Source organism: Budorcas taxicolor, chromosome 19, assembly GCF_023091745.1.
Source record: "Budorcas taxicolor isolate Tak-1 chromosome 19, Takin1.1, whole genome shotgun sequence".
NCBI lineage: Eukaryota > Metazoa > Chordata > Mammalia > Artiodactyla > Bovidae > Budorcas > Budorcas taxicolor.
This window is the reverse complement of record NC_068928.1, coordinates 23,038,529-23,061,698: the sequence shown is the minus strand read 5'-3', so window position 1 is coordinate 23,061,698 and position 23,170 is coordinate 23,038,529. Positions and strand designations below refer to the sequence as shown.

Here is a 23,170-nt window from a genome sequence, read left to right as displayed (position 1 = left end):
CCACTCTCTTCTGGACATCCCCCAGGCGTCTTGTGTAGTGCTGAGGATTTCACGGGGGCTTGATAAATACTTCCGTAGTGAGTAAGAGCCAGTCAGTGGGCCATAGCTGGATGACACAGTTATGGGCACTCCTGCTGTAGAGACAAGAGAAGTGACTTGGACGTCTACGAAGGGGACTTTCAGATTCTGTACTGTTATCAGTACTGAATACCTGAGCCAGTGTAAGAGGGAAGGAGCTGCTGAAATCAAGGTGGTTCAACTCAATCAAGAATCTGCAGAAATAGAAATTCCCACCTCCCATCAAGTTCTGCCCAGGCCAGTTCTGGTGGAGCATTCTGCTCTCTGGGGTCATTCTCCAGGTGTCCTTTGTCCCTTCTTCTCACTTAATCAAGGTCACCCATACTCCTCAGATCCGTCCAAGGGGAGTTGTTGCCTTTCCTTTTAAACTCCTCCCCAAGAAACCTGACAGCTACGGTGAGTAAGCCAATTTGCATTTGAAAAAAAAAAAGTCGCACTGGTTTGCCTCTGAGGGAAATCTGCAGCGAGTACTGTCATATCCTTTCTTGGATTCACATCAAGGAGTTTGAAGAAATTACACTTTTTTTCACATCTAAAACACGAGCACCTGAGCAGCAACCTGGAGGGGTCATCAGGGTCAGGGTGTTTGTTCTAACGTGTGTCTTTCAAGCTAGAAAAATATCTGTCTGGTACCCTCTGCTTCTAGAGCTTTTTCTCTGCCCTGTCTATCCGCTTGGTCGTAGAAATCCTAAAAGAAGTTGCCCACTCCTCAGCTGAGATTCATAGAGCGTAGTTAGAAATGTCTCGGGCTGTCCTCACAGATGGAGCAGGCCAGCAGATTGTTGATCCTCAGTCCTTTGTGGGATTGGGTTAGCATTGTGGAAAAGGTATTCCGCCCTTCTCTGAGTTAAATCACCTGTGGTATTATTTTAACCAACCTCCCATCCCCATCATGAAGACACTAATTCTTCAGGTTGACAGATTGCTTATTTTGACAGCTTTATTTGCTGTACCATGCCTTCTGTGGTCAGCAATCTTGCTTCAGGCCATTTCTTTTAGTTTGATCTTTGCCTTGGAGCAGAATTTGCCTGTTTCTCCTCCTGTTTTATTTAATTAAAAAGGACATGCTAGACTTAGATTGGATATGTAAGAACTTATCAAGAAGGATAATTGAACTTTAGATGTCTTTAGACCAAAAAAAAAAAAAGCCAAAAAGAGAGTCTGGGCTTTGGGGGGAATTAATCATCTCTGGAGCTTTTTTTTTTTTTTCTGATAGATTCCATGGGTCTAGTTATTCTGGTGTATTCAGTAAGCTTTTGCCCTAAGGATGTCCATCTCACTGAGGACTGTGTGTGTGTGTATGTATTTTGAACAAATCTGTGTATTCTTCTGGAAAAAAGATAGTTGACTCAAATCCCAAATAGGGAAGGGTACTCCCCAAGAATTTACTGGCTGTCAGGAGTAGGCTAAGAGAAAGCATTTTCGCGTAGGTATTGAGAGGAAATGGGATAGATCAAATAGAAATGAGGAAACAACATTCAATTTGCTTTTCTTTCCTAGAGCTCACTCCATAGGTGGCACTGTCCAATAACAGGAGTCACTAGCTATGTGTATCTATTTTAATTAATTAAAATTGTTAAATTTTAAGTTTAAACTTCAGTTCTTTAGTCATACTAGCTATCTTTCAAGTGGTTAATAACCCGCATGTAAACTAATGGCTACTGTGTTGTCAAAAGTAGCTTTGGAAAATTTCCATCATTGCTGGAAGTTCTTTTGGACAGCTCTGCTATGTGGTAAAATCAAGAGGTATGACCTGATTATTAAGGTTGGGGGGTAATGACAGGAAGGATGTAGAAAGGGAGATACCAGGATTTGAAGGGCAGAAGTCATCTAATTAGAAATGAATCAGGATCAGAGATTGTGGACTCCAAAGAGTGGAAAATTACAAGGTTCCTATCAAGATAATTTGGTAATGTTCAGTCACTAAGTTGTGTCTTACTCTTTGCAACCCTATGGGCTGTAGCCCGCCAGGCTCCTCTGTCCATGGGATTTCCCAGGCAAGAATACTGCATGGGTTGCCATTTCCTTCTCCAGGGGAGCTTCTCCACCTGGAGATCGAACCTGAGTCCCCTGCATTGGCAGGTGGATTCTTCACCACTGAGCCACCAGGAAGCCCCAGTAATATATTTAGCAGGATTCACAGTACGAGGTATTATCTCACCAAAGAGGTCAATTTTCACCATCTTCTGAAAGAAATTTCCTACTCTCATAAGCAGAATGTCTTTTCTTAGATTCTTTTTAAAATCCTTTTCTTAGTCTTTATTTTGGTGCATACCCCCCACCCATCATTATCACCTGCTTTTCCTTTTTTGAATGCCTCTCCCATTTTCATTGATAAAAAATCAGTATTCTGCATAGCACTGTTTGGATGTGTTGTTTCATTTGATTCTCACAACTCTGTGAGGCATTGCCCACATTTTACAGGTGAGAAAACACAGATGTAAAGAGCCTAGTTTATCGGAGATCATATAGTAATAATAGTCCAGAATCCAGATATATCATTGAGTATTGAGTGAATATGAGCCACCAGACACAGAGGGATAACCACATAATGTCTTATTCTCTCGTGTCACAGTCCAGAAATAGGCAGTGCAGGGCTAGTGTGGGCGCTCCACCACGTGGGCAGGTGCATGACCTCTTCCAGCTCACGACTACAACATCCCAGGATGTGGCCCCATCCCAGGATGGCTGCTTAGAGCATCAGCAGGCAGCATCACAGGGGAAGAGGACAGACTGGGTCCTCCTCACACTTTTAAAGAGACTTCCTCAAGATTTTACATGGAGCCTCTACTTAGTCACATGGCTACCCTAGCTGCAGAGAAGGCTGGCAGTGTAGTCTCCTGGTTGGCTGGAAGTGTACCCAGCCAGAAATCAAAGTTCTTTTACTAAAGGAGAGGAGGAGACTGCAACTTCCCTGGTGGTTCAGGAGTTAAGACTACAGGCTTCCACCGCAGGGGCTGCAGGTTTGATCCCTGGTAGGGGAACTAGGATCCTGCATGCCGTGAGAGCAGCCAAAAAAAAGAGGGAGAGCCCGGGTGTAGGGAGATAACCGGCAGTCTCTCCTCCAGCAGCAGTTGGATTTTGTGGCCTAGTGCTTTCCCTGTTTCTTGTTGTCTCTGTTTCATTAGCTAATGGTTTAGTCATCCAGGCCTCCAGGGCTCCAGTTTTTCCAAAGAAGTAAAACATAAGCTCACTCTCTCTCTCCCAGTTGAATAATTACACTAAAAGCTACTATTAATTGAGGACTTGTTATGTCTTAGTTGTTGTTATTCTAAGAGCTTTACATATATTCAAACATTTAATCCTCACAACAACCCTTACTGGTAGGTACTGTTATTAGCCTCCATTTTATATTTAGGGAAACCCAAGTGCAGAACCATTAAATGACCTGCCCAAGGTTACACAGGTAGTAAATAGAGTCAGAATTCAAGCCCAAGAAGTCAGGCCCCAGAGCCCATCCTCTGAACCACTGCTACTCTACACAGCCTCTTGGGGAGGCGCTATAATTGCCTAAAAGTAGTCAGTGGCCTTCATCACACAACAGACATGCCTTTCTCCTCCTTGGGATTATTCATAAACTGTGTTAAAAGCAGTATGTTTGTTGTGTTGTCTTTCTTTTCCATTCCCTCTTCCCTGTTTTCTATTCTTTTTCCAAACCTGTGGCTAAGAGATTGTGATATGCTTTAGGTTTTAGAAAGTTCATCTCCCTAAACTTCTGTTGGAACTTGCAAGAGAAGATTTGCTAGGTAATTAATTAGGTGTCTGTAGAGAATCCAGAGGTTCAAAGTTTCTTTATCTTGTTAACAGAAATTTTGTCTCCAAATATATTTTAAAATTTTCTCGTCTCTCCCACTCCCCAGCTTCACTGGTGTAGTCCTAGCTGTGGCTGGTGAGGGTACCACCCATTTATCGTTGTGTCTTCCCCATATGTGCCCCACAGAGACTGGCTCTTGAATATACTGTCAGTAGATAGCCTGGGCTTCTCTGCAGGCTCTGACATTTCCACTTCCTCTGGCAGGCTTGATGTGTGTCATTCTCCTAATACTTAATACTCATTCAGAGACAGTCCCTTACTTCATGGCCCTAATGTTCTAATTGAAGGGAGACAGGCAGTTTAAAAAAAAAAAAAGTAAATAAGTGAAATAAATTCAGCTCGCGTTAAATACCATGAATAAATAAAACAGGGAAGTTTGATAAGAGACTAGTAGTACTCCACCCTTGTGCAAATTAGAGCTGTCTGGATAATTGAGCCTAATCTCTACTCAGTTGTTTTGTTTTTTTCTTAAAGCAATGATCCTTACATTAAAAATACAATAGTTAGCAAACACCTGGGTACATTCCACCCAGCTTTAAAAGAAATAATACATCATAGATAACAGTGGGAACGCCTTCTGTATCCTGTTGGATCCCATTTCTCTTTTTCCTTTCCTAAAGGTAATCACTGTCCTGAATTCATTATATCTGTGTATGTTCTTAATGCGTATATATCCATCAACAACATAGTATTATTTTCCACATACAGACACATGGCACACTATGCCCATCATCTGCTGTGCTTTCTTAACAGTACAGCGTTTGGGTTTATCTATGATGCCTATTTCTTTCACTGTAATTAATAATCTAATGTGAATATACTATAATTCGTTGATCTCTTTTCCTACACATGTACAATTTTTTTTACTACTATTAACATCACTGCAGTCTCTTTTTCCTAATGTATGAGTTTCTCTAAGAAATATATTGGAAGCAGAATTGCTGCATTGTAAGGTATGCCCTTGCTGGCTGTTACCATATTGCTTTCTAAGTGATCATACCAGTTTACACCCCCTGTGAAGGTAAATGAGTTCAGACTTTTCCACATTCTTATCAATACTAGGCAGCTCCAAACTTTTTGTAACCAAGTTGATGGGTTTTAAGTGTCTTGTTTTAGGTTTCATTTTCTTTGTCACTAGAGGGGTTAAACGTTTCTTCATATGTTTGTTAGCCATTTGAATCCCATGTTCACATTTCTGCCCGCTTTCTCTCCTTATTCTGATTGGTTCATATAGATGTGGAGGTCTGGATATGAATTTTCTGTCCACCGTGTGTATTGGAAATCTCCATAAAACAGCTTTCATGGCTGTTTTGAATGTTGTATTTTCTAGTTGATTATTAATGGTATAAGTATGAGTGCTGTTCTTTTCTATTGCTATATCTGCCAACCCTAGTATTATGAGTTCTAATAATAGATGACAGAATAACAGAAATTCTTAGTTTTTTTCTGACTTAAATAGCAGTGCTTCTAAACATGTATTATTACATCTGCTATTTGCCATAGATTTCTGGTAAATATCTTTCATCAGTTTAAGTATGTTCCCTTCTATTCCTAGTTTGCTGAGGTTGTTTTTCATTGTAAATAAATGAGTTAAATTATAGTAAATATTTTCCTTCATTTGTTGATGATCATGTGGTCTGTCTTTTCTGACCTGTTAGTATGGGGATCTACATTAATACATTTCTGATGGAGAACTGTCATTTCCTTCCTAAAATAGTTCAATGTGTTCTTATTCTTACTATCTCACCCCCCAAATGAACATATTCTAGGCTAGTTTCATGGGAGATAAATCTTATTTTGATTTATCATTGAATCTGAAGGTAACTTTGGGTAGTGCTATCATCTTAACAATATTAAGCCTTCCAACCCATGAACATGGGATGTCTTTCTGTTTATTAGAACTGAATTTTTACTTGTATTTAATTTTAAGTAATTGAAATAGCCACATGTGGCTAATGACTGTTGTATTAGCACAGCCCTAGAGCATCATCTTCAGATTCTTTTCTAATTAATTTTTATTATAGTTGGTTCACAACGTTGTGTTAGTTTCCACTGTACAGCAGAGTGAATCACTTACACATATGCATACATCTAGTCTTTTTTTAGATTCTTTTCCCAGATTTTCCTTCTAAAACATTGGACAGTGGTGACACCTGCAGAGGCCTTGTAGTACCTGAATCATCTTAGGCTCAAGATGGCTGCGCATATGAAAAGCCTGGTTAGACAGTCCTGCCTCCAGGAGGGCATAAGTCTCTCCGCAAGGTGATTGTATAGGCTCGCCCCCCAATCCCCGACCCCACCCGAGATAGGAGACAACCACAAGTCACGCAGCATCCTGTCTCCTCTGTTTTCCTTTTGGAAGTGTCTGGTTTGCTCCAGAACTAAAAAGAACGTACAACTTTTTTAAAAATTAGCAAAAAACAAACTGCCTCTGGCAGAAACAGAACTCCTTCTGCCTCTTCTTATTTTCATATAAACAGAAACTATGGTACCCAAAGTAGATCAAATGTTTCAAAATAAATTTCCTTTCTAAATGAAAATGGTGATTATTTTAAAGCATTTATACCTTGTTCATCTCTCTGATGCTGTTCTCACGGGAACAACAACAAACAGCAGAAAGTGCCTTCAGGTGCCAGTAACTATTGTGCTTCCAATTCCATTTTCCTTGAGGGTCAAGAGTCCAAGAGATCCCTGCACATTAGAAACAGAAAACAAGTAATACTAGAATTAACTAATCAATCAATTAGGTGATTAGTTAAACAAACTAGAGAACCCCCTTTCCAAGTCCATTCTCTCTTTCCTGCCAGGGAGGAAGTAATGCTGGGATGCAACAGAGCTGTGTGTCCTTAGTGCACTCCACAGAGGTCTTCCTGCTCCCCTGCTGAGCATCTCTCTAAAGACTTCTAGGGAGACCTGCAGATCCTCTCGGAGTAAACAGGAAAACTCAGTAAATAACACTGGGGATCTTAGAGCTTAGAGGCTATCACACACTTTTCTGGAATAAGGTCCCTTTGGCCTTGGACAGCCAGGAGTAGGTGTCTTTGTATAAACATTTTATTACGACTGTCTTGCAGAGGACCCCTCCAGTCAGCTTCTGGAGCAGAAATGGGACCTGTTTGTCCTAGCCTGCCCATAACCACTCTCCATCAGCCTCTCCTGAAAAGAGGCTGGAATATCGCCCGTGTGTTCAGAATTCGTCTAGCTCAGCAGCCATCCAGTTCTCTCTGCTTTCTCTACCTTTCTGCCCCCTAGCCTGTACCCTACCCTCATTGTCATCTCTCGCCTTGTAAACGGATAGCTTCTTTATTGTAGCATTTGGTTTCCCCACGTTAGAATTGATCTACTGCCACTCTGCCCAAATTCCTGTGCTAGCCACTTGAGTTCTGGTGTCAGAACTCAGTAGCATCCCAGCTGTCCCACCCAGCTTTCTCAGCTCTCCTCTTTCTCTCCTGGGCTATTGTGCTGGAATGATATTCCTCTTGGATTTCAGTGTGTGCAGTCTTCTTTGGGTGGAGCCTTGAGCTGTTCACAGGAGTGCTGGTAATGTCTGGCCGTCAGTGCTGCCAAAGGCAAAAAGCTGGCCTCTTCTCAGTTTAAAGCACATAGTTGGATTGCTGGGGCAGTGTTAGATGGAGGGTGGGGTAAGCAAATACCACTGTCTTCCTACTGTGTTTTCAGGAAATGATTATAAAGCAGCTATAAGTGCGATTGAAGCCTACAGAATGGATTGGCAACTTCCCCCAACCCTCCAAAGAAGAAAACACACACACACACTCCCTCTCTCTCTCTCTGTCTCTCTCTCCCCTCCACTCCTCGACTCCTCCATTAGGCTTCATCCCAGATCCACACCCTCATTGTTCTGCTGAACTTAACTTGGTACTCTTTCAGAGCAAAGAACCTTTGTTAAAGTATCTCCGTTCTCTTCCCTGGGAAAGAACTCGAGCATAATCTGCTGAACAAGGGCTGAACTTTCCCTTTAGGCAAACTGTGGGTTCCACTTCCCTGTCCTCTCTGCTCCCGGGAGCAGCGTGGGCAGACGCCTGTGTAGATGGAGGAGTAACCAGTGCCAAGACTTAATCCCTCAATTAGGGAGTAGGGTTTTCAGAACTGGTAGTCAAATTGTTTGCAGAGACAGTTGTCAGTGAACAGCATCTCTGTGCCATCAGCACACCTCCATTCCTTTCTTCTAGCTGCCTGGTTCCCTGTACAGCCCTCTCCCCCGCTTTCCCTGTGAGGTCTAAGCTGCATGGCTCTTACAAATCTTGTCTGGAGTCTCCTAAAGTGGCAGGTTTGGCTGTGCAGAGGGCGGCATCCCAGAGTCTGCCCCTCCTCTCTCGGCAGCTGTTTGCCACTGACCGAGGTGGCGACTGAGCCTGTGTGTGTGGCCGGAGTCAGTGATGAGCCTCCCACCCAGGCCTGGGGAAGCCCTCCGCCAGTGTGGTTCCTGTGGCAGCAGCCAACACGCCAGAGCTCCTCATACCTTCGGGGCTGTGGTGTAACAGCCAGCTTCATGCGGTGGCATTGTTTAGTGTTGGTTGACTTGACTTTTCTGTCCCCACCCTCTGTGTTTCAAGGCATCTGGCCGTGGCCCAGGAGAGAAGAAGCTGGCACTTGCAGAGTGGCTTCCTGCTGCCTCTCTTGTAGTAGGAGCCAGGACCACCTTCCATCCCTGCCTTCCTACCCGTGTGGCAGAGGCACAGGGCCCCTCTGTGCTCAGCCTCCCGTTGTGGGGTTTCAAGTTGCCTAAGATCAGGACGCGGCTATCTGCCAGGTTATCTGCCCAGATAAACATTTATTATTTACAGGGAGGTGTTTCAGCTGCTCTGGCGGATCCCACTGGTGAGATCTTCTAGTTTCTTGAGGTTTGAAGCCAGTGTGTGGGGCTGACATCCAGACAGAGAACTGCTGGAGCTGGCGAGGTTCTCTGTGACTTCTGACATTGTTCAGCCATAGCCCCCTCCCCACCGGGTGCCAGAGCCAAATTTATAGCTCTCAGTTCCCAGCCCTGCCTTCTGGGTATTGAAACTGCCTCTACTTTTTCAACATTTCAAGCCTTTCAAATTTGAAGATTTGTATCAGAGCCAATGTTATGACATAAGCAGCTGAAGACTTCTTCTAGGTGGCAAAACCAGCATTCTGACCTGTTTTCCTTAATAGCTACGGAGACAGCCGTTTAGTGAAGGCAACCAGGATAAAGATAGGTGGGTTGTTTTGTTTTTAATGCAAACAGCCATGTCCACTGCATCCAAATATACATTGTCTTTTTATTTTCTGGTGATAGAATTGGTTCTCAATGGTTTATTATATTGCAAGGTTGAAAGTTACAGTGAGCTCACTTATCCTCAACATCTGGATTCTGTCACTCATAATATTGCTTTGTCATCCATCTATCCATCCATCTCTCCATCTATCATGTTTCTTTTTGATCTGTATCATCAATATATTTCCTCTAAATCCTTCAGCATGAATGTATGTCATTAGAATTCAGTATTTGCTTATGGTTTTTTCTTTTGAGATAAAATTTACATTCAGTGATATGGACAAATATTAAGTGTACCTTTGCTAGGTTCTGACAAATGCATATACTTCTGTAACCCAAGGTCTTTCAAAATTTGAAGTCTTTTTATTATGCTCCCTTAGCTCCACCTTTACCCCCAGAGGCTGTTCTTTGTCCTGACTTTTTTCCCCCACGATAGATGAGATGTGCTCTTTCCAGAACTTCATAAGAATGGCATATAGTTTTTTAAATAAGGCTTCTTTCATTTAGTAGAAAGCTTTGAGATTCCTTCATGTTGTCATACTTACCGGCAGTTCATTCCTTTTTGTTTCTGAGTAGTTTTCCATTTTATGACTATAGCACAGTTTATCTGTTCTCTGATGGATGGACAGGTGGCTGTTTGTCCACCTTTTTGTGGACATGTGTTTTCTTTTGAGTAAGTGCCTAGGATTGGAATTGCTGAGTTACAGAGTGGATGTGTGCATTTTATTGGAGATGGTTAGACCTTTTTCCAGAGGTGATTGCAGCATATTCTATGCCACCCGTGTGCAGGAGTTCTGTTGCTTCACATCCTCATTTGGAGGAGAGGGGCAGTATATCCTTGTGGCTTTTAATTTGCATTTTCCTGCTTACTAATGTAGAATTTACATGCTTTTTTCACATCCTTACTGGCCACCTGTATGTCTTCTTCAACAAGGATCTGTTTTAGATTTCTTGCCCATTTTCTTTAATTGTGTTGTTTGTTTTCTTGTTGGGTTACAAATTTCTTTATGTATTCTGGATACAAGTACTTTGTCGATATATATGTTTTGTGACTGTTTTCACTCAGTCCATGACTTGCCTGTTTATTTTCTTAACAGTGTCTTGGTGAACAGAAGTTTTTAATTTTGATGTAGTCTAATTTATCATGTTTTTCCTTTATGGCTGTTATTTTATGAGAACTTGAAAACCCAAGTCATATATACTGTCTCCCCCACCACCCCTCCCTACATCAGTTTCTTCTGTTATTAACATTTTGTGTTAGTGTAGCTCATTTGTTGCAACTGATGAGCAGATAAACTGGTACATTATTATTAACAAAAGTCCATAGTTTAGGGTTCACTCTTTGTGTTGTGCGATCTTGGGTTTTGACAAATGTGTAACGACATGTATCCACCATTATAGTATGACACGGAGTAGTTTCAGTACCCTGAAAATACACTGTGCTCCACCTGTTCATCCCTCCCTCTAGCATCTCTAGCCCCTGGCAACCGCTGGTCTTATTTCTCTCCGTAGTTTTGCCTTTTCCAGAGTGTCACACAGTTGGAATCATACAACCTTTGGAATCGTGTGTAGCCTCTTCAGATTGGCTTCTTTCACTTACCAGTATACATTTAAGGTTGTTTTTATGGCTTGATAACTCATTTCTTTTTATTTCTAATATTCCATGATATAAAATAATGTTTATCCCTGAATAATATTCATGGAGGTGGTATGAAAGTATCACCATTTGTTTATGCATTTGCCTACTGAACATTTTGGTTGCTTACAGGTTTTGGCAATTACTAGTAAGGCCAGTGTAAACATTTTTGTGTGGAGGTGAGTTTTCAGCTCACTTAGGTAGATACCAAAAACTGCAGTTGCTCAATCATATGGGAAGACTAGGGCTTCCCTGGTGACTCAGATGGTAAAGCATCTGCCTGCAATGCGAGAGACTCTGGTTTGATCCCTGGGTCGGGAACATCCCCTGGAGTAGGGAATGGCTACTCACTCGAGTATTCTGCCATGGACAGAGGAGCCTGGTGGGCTACAGTCTGTGGGGTTGCAAAGAGTCAAACGTGACTGAGCGTCTAACACTTTCAGTTTCATGGTAAGATTATGTGTAGCTTTGTAAGAAAATGCCCAGCTGCCTTAAATGTAGCTATACTATTTTGCACCCTGCCAGCAATGAATGAAAGTTCCTGTTGCTTCATAGCCTCACTAGCATTTGGTGGTGTCTGTATGTTGGATTTTAGCCATTTTAATAGGTGTATAGTGGTAGTTCATGATTGTTTTAATTTGCCATTTTTAAATGGTTTATGATGTTGAGCATCTTTTCATGTTTGCCACCTGTATATTTAGTTCAGTGAGCTTCTGCCCATTTTTTAATTGGGTTGTTTGTTTTCTTGTTACGTTTTAAAAGTTACTGATTGATTTTTAAATGTTTGAACAACTGTGTATTACTTAAGTAAATCCTGTTTGCTGTATTGGATTTGCCAGTGTTTGGGTAATATTAACAGTGTTGTTGTATCTTATCAGGTTTTGGCATTAGTTATACCGACCTCATCGAATGACTTTGGAAGTTTACTCTCTTCCTCCATTTACTGAAAGAGTTTGTGTAATACTGGTGTTAAATCTTAGTTGGTGAGCTTGTGGCGATAAAGTAGTTCATAATAATGTCTTCTTGTTATTTTGATGTCTGTAGGATCTGTATGTCGTGACATACGGGTTATTTAGAAGTGTGTGGCTTAATTTCCAAGTATTTCAGGTTTTCCTGGATACCTTACCGTCACTGATTCCTAATTTAGTTCCATTGTGATCAGAGAGCATACTTGGCATTACTTCAGTCCTTTTAAGTTTACTGAGACTTGCTTTATGGCCTCTCACATATTTACCTGGAAGACCATAACCGCACATGCAATGAAAAGGATGTATTCTGTACGTTGGGCATAGCATTGTATAAACATCAATGAGGGCAGGGTGGTTGATAGTCGAGATCCCCTGTCTTTACTCTTATTTTGTCTTGGTGCTCTGTTAATTTCTGAGAGAGGAATGTTAAAATCTCTTAATATGGTTGTGGGTTTTCTGTTCTTCCCTTTAATTCTGTCAATTTTTGTTTTCTGTATTTTGGAGATCTCTTGCTAGGCACATCACTATGATTTTTATAGCTTCCTGATGAACTGACTATTTTATCACTGCGGAATATCCCTCTTTCATCTCTGATAATACTTTGCCTTAAAATCAGTTTTTTTCTGATATTTATATAGCCACTCCAGCCTTCTCATGGTTTTTGTTTGCATGGTATTATCTTTTCCCGTCCATTTGCTTTTAAGCAGTCTGTATCTTTATATATATAAAAATCTCTATTGACAGGATGTAGTCGGGTCTTACACTTAATCCATAATGAAAGTCTCCTCCTTTCTAGCGAAGTGTTTAGTTTATTAACACTTAATGTAATTAACCCGATGGTTGAATTTAGGTTTACAGTTTTGTTAGTTGTTTCTGTTTGTCCCTGCTGGGTTGTTTGTTCCTTCTTTATATACATATACATGTAGATACACATGTACATATACATATATCTGTATCTTCCTTTTGTACCTACTTTCCTGTCTTCTTTTACATTATATGATTTTTATTAAGAATTCCACCCTAACTTACTTATTGGGGTTTTGGGTATTTCTATTTGCTGTTTTTTGGTGGTGGCTCTGTAGATTATAGTGTATGTCCTGAACTTTTCAGACTACTTAAGAGTTGCTGTTGTACCAAAATGTAGAAATCTTCCAAGCATACAGTTCCAGTTACCCATTGCTCTTTTATTATTATAGTTGTTACATGGTATATACTGACTACTATAACATACATGTGTGTATAATATACTGTATACATAATATACTGTATTCACCAACATGACAGTGTTACGAGGTTGTGTTTGGTTTTTGGTTTTTTACTTCAAAGACATACAAATTTTATTTCTACTAACTTAATATTAGCAAATACTTGGAGTAAAATGCTAAAGTCTTGTGCTGATAAGGCTGTTTGTATATGTGTGGTAAAATATATGTAAGATTGGGAATTCCCTGATGATACAGTGTTTGGGACTCCGTGCTTTCGCTGCTGAGGGCCCAGTTTCAATCTCTGGTTGGGGAACTAAGATCCCGCAAGCCCTGATCAATACAGTACATGCATATACATGTATGTGTGTATGTGTATATATGTATGTACATATATATGTGACATTAATTTTACCATTGTGTCTATTTTTTCTTTGCGGCACATGCTTTTGGTGTCTTGTGCAGAAGTCATTACTATATCCAACAATGTAAAGATTTTCTCCTATGCTTTAAGAGTTTTGTAGTTTGGGCTCGTAAGTTTAAATCTTTGACCCATTTTGAGTTAATTTTTATGTATGATGTTAGGTAAGGAACCAACCTCAGTCATTGGCATGTGGATATTCAGTTTGTAAAGTGTTATAATTTTGCATTAAACAAATCTTTGTGTCTTTTTTAATTTAAGAAGGTAGAAAAGTTGTTGTTTGTATTTATCCATATACTTACCATTTCTTTGTGAAGAGCCAAGTATCCAAGCAGTATCATTTTCCTCTGGCTTGAAGAGCTTTTGGGTTTTCTCGTAAGGCATATGCTACAAATTCTCTTACTGTTCTTTTATCAGAAAAAAAAAAATCTTTATTTCATTTCTTCCTTTAAAGTTCTCTTCACTGGGTATAGAAAATTTTCAGTACTTTAAATACAAGTCATCTGTTGTCTTATGGCCTGTATAGTTTCTGATTAGACATCAGTTAGCATTTATTCAGATTGTTGTTCTCTACATGTAGTGGGGCATTTTTCTCTGGCTGCTTCCTCGATTTTTCTCTGTATCTGGTTTTCAGTAGTTTAACTATGATATGTCTAGGCCTGATTTTCTTTGTATCCTCCTGCTTGGGGTTCACTGCTCTTAAATCTACAAATTGTCTTTCACCAAATTTGGGGGACTTTCAGGCATTATTACTGAAGTTTTTTTTTTCTGCTCCAATCTCTCCTGAGATTCATGTACACATATGTTAGGCCTTTTGCTGTTGTCTCCCAAATCAAGGGCTTTATTTATTTTTTTCCTCTTCACCTTGAGTGATTTCTATTCTGACTTCAAATTTACTCACTTCTTTGTCATCTCCATTTCCTTTTAAGTGCATCCAGTGACTTTTTTATTTCAGATAATGGATTGTTGGGTTTGTTTTGTTTTATTGGCTTCCTTTTTTTTTCTTCCAGTTCTAGACTTTCCATTTGATTCTTTTTCAATTTCTGTTTCTCTGCTGAGCTTTCCTATGTTTTCATTTATTTCAGTCATTTTCCTTTATCTCATTGAATGCCATTATAGTAACTTTGTTGCTAGTCTTGCTGTTAATTTTAACATTTGTGTGATTTCTGAAGTGGTCTCCATTTCCTGTCTTTTCTCTTAGAAATAGGTCACATGAAATAGTGTGTGATATCATTTATGTGTAGAATCTAGACAATACACAGGATTTCCCTGGGGATCAGTGGTTAAGACTCCATGCTTCCACTGCGGGCCCATGGGTTTGATCCCTGGTCAGGGAACTAAGGTCCTACACATGCCATGTGGCACAGCCCCAAACGAAAAACAAACCAGTGACTGTAACAAAAAAGAAGCAGACTCACAGTTGCAGAGAATAAACAAATTGCTGGGAGGGGGACAATATAGAGGTAGGAGATAAAGAGGTATGAATTATTAAGTATAAAAGAAACTACAGTGATACTGTACAAAGGGGAGTATAGCCAATGTTTTACGATATAAGTGGGAAATCTCTGAAAGCTGTGAATCACTGTGTTGTGTGTCTATAACTTATACTTCAACTATACTTCAGGTAAAAAACACTTTAAAAAAAGAGTAGGTCACACTGTCTTGTTTCTTTATACACTGAGTGATTCGAGATTTTACCCTGTAATTGTAAATGTCATGTGGAGTTTGTTTTGTTCCTCCAGAGAAGGTTTTCGCTTTGGTGTATTGGGCATTTCGGTTGGTTGGACTCAAATTGCAGTAGGTCAAACATCCATTTTGTTTGTCTGGTTTTGTTGTTGTTACTGTTTTTTACATTTAATCTACACATACATGGTTTAGAAGTCAGGCCAGAAATTTGAATATTGTGTATACACAGAATATGGGGCTTCTTCTCTGTGGCTATACAGAGATTTGAGATTTCAAATTTACTCACTTCTGCATCATCTCCATTTCCTTTTAAGCGCATCCAGTGACTTTCTTATTTCAGATAGTGGATTGTGGGGTTTGTTTTATTTTATTGCCTTCCTTTTTTTTCCTTCCAGTCCTCGACTTTGCATTTGATTCTTTTTCAATTTCTGTTTTTCTGCTGAGATTTCCTATGTTTTCATTTATTTCAGTCATTTTTCCTTTACCTCATTGATAAAATATCATTGAACTATTTTGATATTTAAAATTAATTTTTATTGGAGTATAGTTGATTTACAATGTTATGGTAGTTGTTTGTTTTTCTTTTAAATAGCCAGAACAACACTTGGAATCAAGAATAGTAAATATTTCTTCAGTAGGCAATACAGTGAGCAAATTCAGTTATTCCTTTTTCTTTTTTTTAACTCCTTTTTAAAGTAAAAAATAAAATGGGTCTTTGAAATAATGAGTGTTACCACTGTAATTAAGAAAATGATCTTGCAAATGTTTAAAAGAGGAATTCTCAGGTACTTTTGAGCATTGGCATTTTTATGTCTTTTTAAGGAGACCTTTTCATATCCTTTGCCTGTTTTTTTTGGAGTATTTTTCACTTTTTTTAATTTTAAAGGCCTTTCTGAGAAGGATTTGAACCCTTTTCAGTCATTTACATTGAAAATATTTTCTACAGTTTGTCACTTACCTTCCATTATTTATGGGATTCTTCTTAAATGTCAATGGTTTAAAATTTTACATAGCCAAATCTTTAATTTTCCCTTTATGAAATTTGTTTCTATGCTTTAAAAAGTCTTCCTAACTTCAAACCAAATGAATATTCGTATTTTATTCTCATTATTTTACTTTTTGAAAAATTGTTATTATTTTAAAACATTTATTTTTCTGAATGGTGTGAAACAGAGATCTAACTTAATTTTTTAATTAATTTATTTATTTTAAGTGGAGGATGATTGCTTTACGATGTTGTGGTGGGCTTTGCCACACATTGACATGAATCAGCCACGTGTGCACATATGCCCCCCCATCCTTAGCCTCCTCTACAAATAGTTTATAAAGTAGCAGCATTTATTAAATGATTTATTAAACTTTTAGCTTAAGCTTCATTATATACTGATATATGGATGCGCTATGCTAGAATCTGTTTTTATACATAGATATAAATGCATACTAGCATCTGTTTTTAGGCCTTTTATTATTTTTTGCCAGTCTGTTCTTGAAACATAACCTTGCCATTTTAGTTACTGTAGCTTTGTAATGTGTTCTCATTCTACTGATGTGAGTTTACACACATTCCTTTTATATTTTATTGCTGTATACCTTTGGCTTTTCCCATCTACTTATGCTTTATACAAACTTCAGAATAATTTTCAACCCCACTGCACCCCCCAAAAAAATTCTTATGGTATTTTTTAGTTGAGATATAATTAATATATAACATATTAGTTTTTGGTATAGAACATAAAGATTAGATATATGAATGTATTATGAAATGATCACAACGATAAGTCTCACTTCAGTTCAGTTGCTCAGTCATGTGCGACTCTGTGACCTCATGGACTGCAGCACGCCGCACTTCCCCGTCCTTCATCAACTCCCAGAGCTTGCTCAAACTCATGTCCATCGAGTCGGTGATGCCATCCAACCATCTCATCTTCTGTCATCCCCTTCTCCTCCTGCCTTCAATCTTGCCCCAGCATCAGGGTCGGGTCTTTTCCAATGAGTCAGTTCTTCCATCAGGTGGCCAAAGTATTGGAGCTTCAGCATCGGTCTTTCCAATGAATATTCAGGATTGATTTCCTGTAGAATTGACTAGTTTGATCTCCTAAGTTAATAATAAGTCTAGTTTGTATCCATCACCATACATAGGTATACATTTCCTTTCTGTGTGAAGAAAACTTTTGAGATGTACTCTCTTAGCAACTTTCAGATATACAATAAAAGAAGAAAAGGACATATCTACAAATTTGTATGTCATCCTTGTGTAGGGGGGCATGCTAATTTTCTTTCTGTTTTTCCAGTCTTACTATATGCGCTGCCAGAAAGGAGCACTCCTCATGGTATTTTGATTGGAATTGCATTCACTTTAAAAATATCTTTGAAGAAAATTTGACATTGTTACAAGTTTTCTTATTAAAACAATGTATTCTCTGGACATCAGTACTTTTATGTCTCCCATGTTTTTTTATTGATTTTCTTGCTATAATGAATGGGATTTTTTTCAGTACACTGTCTATATAGTACTTGGGGAAAGCTAACTTTTATATTCAGCTATCACATCAAATTTTCTTACTAATTCTCTTCTTAGCTCATCATTTATTCATTAATTTATGTGATTTTTTTCCTTTTTAATTTACTTTCACTGGGTTATAGTAGAATTACAATATTGTGTTAATTACTGTTATACAGAAAAGTGACTCAGTTACGCATCCTTTTTCATATTCTTTTCCACTGTGGTTTATCATAAGATATTGATACGGTATATCCCAAGAATATATAGTTCCATGTGCTACACTATAGTGCCTTGTTGTTTGTTCATTCCATACATATAGCAGCTTGCATCTGCTAGCCCCAGACTCCCACTTGTGCCATCTTTCACCCCTGCTTCCCTTGGCACCCACCAGGCTATGTCCCTGACTCTTCTGTGCCATAGATCGGTTCATTCATGTCATATTTGCAGTTCCACATTTAAGTGGTGTCATATGGTATTTGTCTTTCTCTTTCTGACTTATTTCATTTTGTATGGTAATCTTGAGTTGCATCCATGTTGCTGAAAATGACATTATTTGTTCTTGTTTATGACTGAGTAGTATTCCATTGTGTAGAGGTACCACATCTTTATATGTGGCGTGTTTTAAATTAATGTTTTCTAAATTTGACTGGTCCTTTTCTTATTGGGATGAACCTTATTTGGGTTGCATTTTAGTGGTCTGCTACATTTGATGTGCTATTTTTTTACTTAGGGTGTTTATATCCATTTCCATAGTGGGCCTGGCCTCTTTCCTGTCTTTACTGCTTTTTTTTCTTTGCGTATTGGAGTATTCTGGTATACTGACTCTGTGCAAAGAAATGGGAAGCAGCTTTTCTTTTTCTGTGACCTGAGAAGTATATAGAGTGTGTTACTTACAGAGTCATTCTTGCCTGTCGTGCATTCTCTACCTTCAGCCTCTCAGCAGTCTTTTTACTCTTCCTTTGAAATATGTACAGAATCCAGCCATTTAACAACGATTTCTACTAATACCACCCTAATCCTAAACAGTCCTTTCTCTTGCTTAGACTGTTAGTGTAGGCATGTTGTGATCTTCTCTCCCCTCCAGCCTAGTCTCAACACAACAGCCAGGGTGATCTTAAGATGTAAGTTGGATTAGCTAATACCACTGCTCCAAGCCCCTCCAGAGGATTTCTGTCTCACTCAGAAGAAAATATCAAGCCCTTGCCAAGGCTTACATCCTTTCTGACCTCGCCTCCTACCACTCTCCACTCACTCCTCACTGGCCAAACTGGCCTCCTCATTCTTAAATCATGCCAAACAACTCAGGCCTCTGGGCCTTTGCACTTCTGTTCTGCTGTTACCCAACTGCATAGCTTACTTCCTAAAGTCCTTCAGATTCCTGCTCAAGAGCCACCCTTATCAGAAATTTCTCTACCAGTAATAAATGGTAAAGAAATGGACAGTCTACCCCAGGCGCTCTCTGTCCCTTCACTGAACTTTTATTTTTCTTCTTAACACTTTCCATCACCTGCCTGACAAGTTGGATTTTGTTTTGTTTTCGCTTTGCCTGTTTATTGTCCTCTACCAGAATGTAAGAACTTTTATTTTATTTACTGTATACTCCCCAGAGCTTAGAACAGTGCCTGGAGGATGGATCCTGTTCCATACTATGAATAAATATTTACTCACTGAATAGGTGAATAAACTGAAGGAACTTACCTATAAAGGCACCTCAGCCTCTAGTAGTTTTGTAAAGAAAGCCTCTGACACCTCCCTTTTTCTATTTCTTCCCTTAGTATGTGTTTTTTTTTAAGGCTTTTTTAGGTTTTGAGTCCGTTTTCTAGGCAGAAAAAAAAATTTTTAGGTAAGGTTATTAAGCTACAACAAATACATACAATAAATAGTTCAACAGTGTTAAGTGTTTGATTCAGAGGATGAGTTTTGACAGAAATATGCGGTAGTGTAAACATCACCACAGTGAGGATATTTTCACCACTTGCGTCAGTTTTCTTGACTGACCCTATCAGAAGACATCATCCATTTCTCTAAAATCTTCACTTTTTCTGTGTTCTCTGACTTTTTTCTTAAAATGTTAGCTATTTGCATTTCTTCATTTTAAAAAATTAGCTCTTATATTTATTGTCCTCTAATTTATTGACTTTTATCTTTTTTCTTTTATTGGTCTTATACTTGTTTTTTTCTTCCGCTTGTGTTGAATCTTCTGTTTGCTTATTTCTTACTAGTTTACTTAAAAGCTTTATGACTTTGAATATGTGATTACTAATACTTTGGCTGTACTCTAATCCATTCAGATAAATACTCTTGTAATGGTCATTTTTTAAGTAGTCTTTGATTATCATTTTGATTTTTTTTTTCTTTTTGACTCTAAAGTTATTTGGAAGTTTGTTTTTAAAGTTGGATTTCTTAAATTGTTATTAATTTCTACTTTGGGATTTTTTTCTTTAGAATTTAATTTATTGAGGTAAAATTCATATAACATAAAAATTAACCATTGAAAGTGAACAATTCAGTGGCATTTAGAACATTCAATGTTGTACAACCAATACTTCTATACTCATTGCATTTTAATTCCAGTTGTTTATCTCTGATTTTTAAAATAAAATGCATTAAGTTCTTTTTCTCTACTTATCAAGTGGAAAAATTAAATAGGATATAACTAGCTCTCAGTGTAGTTAGGATTATGTTTAGCTGCAAGATGCAAAAGGCCCCCCAATAACAATACCTTAAACAAGATAGATTTCCCTCTCAAGTGGAGGAAGCCCAGAGGTTTTGGATTTGACACTCCATGGTGTCATGGACCAAGTTTCTACTTTTTTGATGTGCTTTTCACTTGGTTTTCATTTCCAACAACCTCTTAAAGTCTAAGATAGCTATTGAAATGCCAGCCACTTCATCTGCTTGCAAGCCTGTGTGAAGTAGAAACAGTTAAAGAAGGAATGCAATTTAAAAAAATTATTTAATAAGGGCCTTCCCTGGGAGTTCATACACATTACAATCTACATTCTACTGGCCAGAACTGAGTCACTTGGCCAAACCTAACTGCAGTGTAGACTGGGAAATATTTTTATTCTATTAATAGTTAGACCATGAAAAAAAGTGTTAGTCACTCAGTTGCATCCAGTCTTTGCAACCCCATGGGGTGTATGAGGTGAGGTGAGGTGAAGTCGCTCAGTCGTGTCCGACTCTTTGTGACCCCATGGACTGTAACCTACTAGGCTTTTTCGTCCATGGGGTTCTCCAGGCAAGAATACTGGAGTGGATTGCCATTTCCTTCTCCAGGGATCTTCCCCAGGGACCAAACCCGGGTCTCCCGCATAGAAGGATCGAACCCAGGTCTCCCACATTGGAGGCAGACGCTTTAACCTCTGAGCCACCAGGGAAGCCCTGTATACACAGCTAAAAATCAAGGGCTCTATTACAGAGGAAGAGAAGGAGAACAGATAATGGGAAACAACTGGCAGTCTCTGCCACACACCCCCATGCAGAAGTGCAAGACTTCCTGCTTCCTCCTCTCACCACTCCCCCGTTTCCTAGTTTGTATAGGTATCACAGGTTATCAGTGAGACTTTAGTTTATCTGAGAACACCTTTCTTTTGCCCTTCTACATGAGTAGGGCAGTGTGGGGCACACAAGTATGAGGCCAGTCAGATTTGTGTGGGTTCTTTCGTTTTGTTTTGTTTTTTAATGCTAATAGGATTATTTTTTCTCATTGTCCGTGGAAGTTAAAGACTGAACCAAGGTATGTCTCAATCACACATGGCAAATGTCTGATAGGTGCGTTTTCATTCTGTGCCAAAGACAGGCATTACTAATTGATCACAGCACTCTTTCCCACTGAATACAAATTGGTATTCATTAAAAATAAGTAAATAAATAAAGCCCACTTTTTTTTTTTGCCATCTCTAATGAAGGTGTTGGTTTCAAATTAAGTTTTTTAGCATGAGCTTTGAATATGGAGCAGGAAATGGCAACCCACTCCAGTATTCTTGCCTGGAAAATCCCATGGACGGAGGAGCCTGGCAGGCTGTAGTCCATGGCGTCACAAAGAGTTGGACACGACTTAGTGACTTCACTTTCTTTCACTTTTGAATATTCAGGCTCCAAATGTCTCTGTTACTCGGGAAAGTTTACTTTTCCTCCCCTCCACCCCTTTCCTTTCTCATTTTTTAAATTATTGCTCTTTTCCCATCAGTCTTGATCTTTCTGGAATAGCTTTTTAAAGATTTACTCTCCCCTGCCCGTTATTTTCATCTCTAAATTCTCCTCTGTGTTACAGAAGAGACTCAACCAAGTCACGCATATCAGTAATTTGCTTTTCTTTTGCTATATTTAACTGCTGCTTATAGCCTTACCTATAGTTTTTCCTGATCACTTTCTCATATGACTGCCTTCTCTAAATTGAATTGCAGTTTACTCTGTTTTTGTGTGTGTGTGTGTGTTGTTGTTGTTTTTTACTTGTTTATTGAAGTTTAACCTTCATTAAGTAATATGCACTACTTTTGAGTTCAGTACCTTTTACATATGGTTATATTCATGCTAACTGTGACCCCCATCAAGATACAGAATATTTCTCGAATCCCAGCAGGCTTTGTTATGCCCCCTTTCTTCCCTCCTCTTAACAGAAGTAACAGTTATCCTGACCTTGTTCACTATCTGGTAGTTTTGCCTGGTTTTGATGTGTGTATAAATAGAATTATATTGTATTCAGTACATACCCTTTGTTTCTTTTGTTCAGCACAATCTATGAGAGATTCATTCAGATTATTACACGTAAGAGTAGTTCATGCTGCATTATTGCTGTGTAGCATTTTGTTGTATCAATACACTACAGTTTGCTACTTCTACTGTTGATGGACCTTTCTTTTACCAGTCTTGGTTATTATGAATAAAGCAACCATGGACATATACTCTGTTTCTCTTTGATGCGTACCTAGGAATGGGCTTGTTAGGTTGTAAGGTAGATGTGTGTTTAACTTCAGGAGGCACTGCCAAGAAGATTTCCAAGGAGCTTGTACCAGTATACATGACCATCTGCAATATAAGAGAACTTCAGTTGTTCCACGTATTTGCCAACTCTTGGTTTTAATTTGGTTTTGGTTTTCATTTTAGCCTTTCTGGTGGGTGTACAGAAGTATCTCATTGTGACTGTGATTCACATTTCCCTGGTGAATAATGATGTTGAGAACCTCTTCTTCTGCTTCTGGTCACTTGGATGTCCTCTTCTATGGAGTGCCTGTTCCTGACTTTTGCCCATTTTTCCTTTCAGTAGGCTTGTCTTTTCTTATCAATTTATAGAATAATTTTTAAAGTACTCTAAATGTAAGTCCTATGTTGGGTATACATGTTTGTATTAAAAATACCTTCTCTCACCCTTGGCTCATATTTTCACTTTTAATGGTATCATTTGATAAACACAAGATCTTTATTTTTATGAAGTCAAATTTATCAATTTTTGTCTTTAATGGTTAATGCTTTTTGTGTCCTATGTAAGAGCTATTTGCCTACAAGATCATGAAGATATTTGTCTGTTCTTTTCTTCTAGAAGTTACATTATCTATCATTCACACTTAGGTCTGTAATCCATCTCAAATTAATTTTTGTT

At 38.8% G+C, this 23,170-nt stretch overlaps 1 protein-coding gene and 1 non-coding gene across 4 annotated transcripts in view; one reads left to right on the top strand and one right to left on the bottom strand.

Moving 5' to 3' along the window:
* Positions 1-23,170, top strand: part of SMG6 (SMG6 nonsense mediated mRNA decay factor) — a 199,441-nt gene that overhangs the window by 133,664 nt on the left and 42,607 nt on the right. The window lies entirely within an intron of this gene.
* Positions 17,278-17,387, bottom strand: LOC128065707 (U6 spliceosomal RNA). Its single transcript, XR_008201089.1, has one exon. It is a non-coding gene; the product is annotated as a U6 spliceosomal RNA (small nuclear RNA).